Source organism: Taudactylus pleione, unplaced genomic scaffold, assembly GCF_031769625.1.
Source record: "Taudactylus pleione unplaced genomic scaffold, aTauple2 ptg000211l, whole genome shotgun sequence".
Lineage (NCBI taxonomy): Eukaryota > Metazoa > Chordata > Amphibia > Anura > Myobatrachidae > Taudactylus > Taudactylus pleione.
In genome coordinates, this window is record NW_028284613.1 from 4,401,341 (window position 1) to 4,402,567 (window position 1,227).

Sequence of the window (1,227 nt, forward strand, 5' to 3'; positions counted from 1 at the left end):
GGCTCTTCCACCCATACTTGGCTAGTCCATATATCCTTCCGCCCGGACTAGTGATATCACGTCCACCTTGAGATGGTATAAGTAATGCCAGTGCCCGGAAGGTGCTTCACGCCGATACCCGGAAGTTGTTTTCCACGGTGATTCACCTCTCCATGGTTTCAGCCGCGAGTCCTCCTGTTCCGACTCCACATACTTCCGCCCATACTATTACAGCCACGGAGTGTAGGACCCTTAATGAGCGCTCGTTTGCACATAGTACTCCCGACCTGGGGATAACAAACACAGCATTGAAAGTATCTTTTAATATTAATTTTGTATTTATCTAGTCAGCCTCTAAGTATTTGTTTGGGACCAACTTGATATCTAGAAATGTATATAAACACAGGGTGATCGATTTATTGATGTAAATATTAGCCTAAAATTGATTTCAATGTTCTATCTCAAAATAAAGTGTCTTTTTGCACAAAGCTTCTCCATAACCAATCCTTATTCCAGCATAGTCTTTACACATTCAGTTTAAACAATATTTTCTGGTGTACATCCGTTCTGTAGTTCTTTTAATTTAAATTTCTTAATATGAGTCTTATATTTTAACACTGTTGGTTCCTCTGTATTGAATATTTCCCAACATACTGCTGTCACATAGTCAATCATACCAGGAGACAATTAGCATGTATTTCTTTCCAGGAGATAGTTAACAAATACTGCACCCAGTATTCTCTGGAGGTCTCCCATCCAGGTACTGACCAGGCCCAACTCTGCTTAGCTTCCAAGGTCGGTCGAGATTGGGCATAATCAGAGTGGAATGACAGTATATGTATATATATAGATATATATATATAGATATATATATATACAGGTTGAGTCTCCCATATCCAAATATTCCGAAATACGGAATATTCCGAAATACAGAATTTTTTTGGCATGACAGAGAAAATGAAACCTTTGATTTTTGATGGTTCAATGTACACAAACTTTGTCTAAGGCATAAATTATATTAAATATTGTATAAAATTACCTTCAGGCTGTGTGTATAGGGTGTATATGAAACATAACTGAATTTTATGTATGTACACAAACTTTGTTTGAGCCACAAAATTATTGAAAATATTGTATAAAATTACCTGCAGGCTGTGTGTATAAGGTGTATATAACACATAAATGCATTCTGTGTGTATATTTGAGTCCCATTCCCAAGATATTTCATTATGATACGCAATTATTCCA

At 36.7% G+C, this 1,227-nt stretch overlaps 1 pseudogene; it reads right to left on the reverse strand.

The window, feature by feature from the left end:
• Positions 1-698: 698 nt before the first annotated feature.
• LOC148517776 (5S ribosomal RNA) lies at positions 699-817 on the reverse strand (annotated as a pseudogene).
• Between the last annotated feature and the right edge of the window lie 410 nt (positions 818-1,227).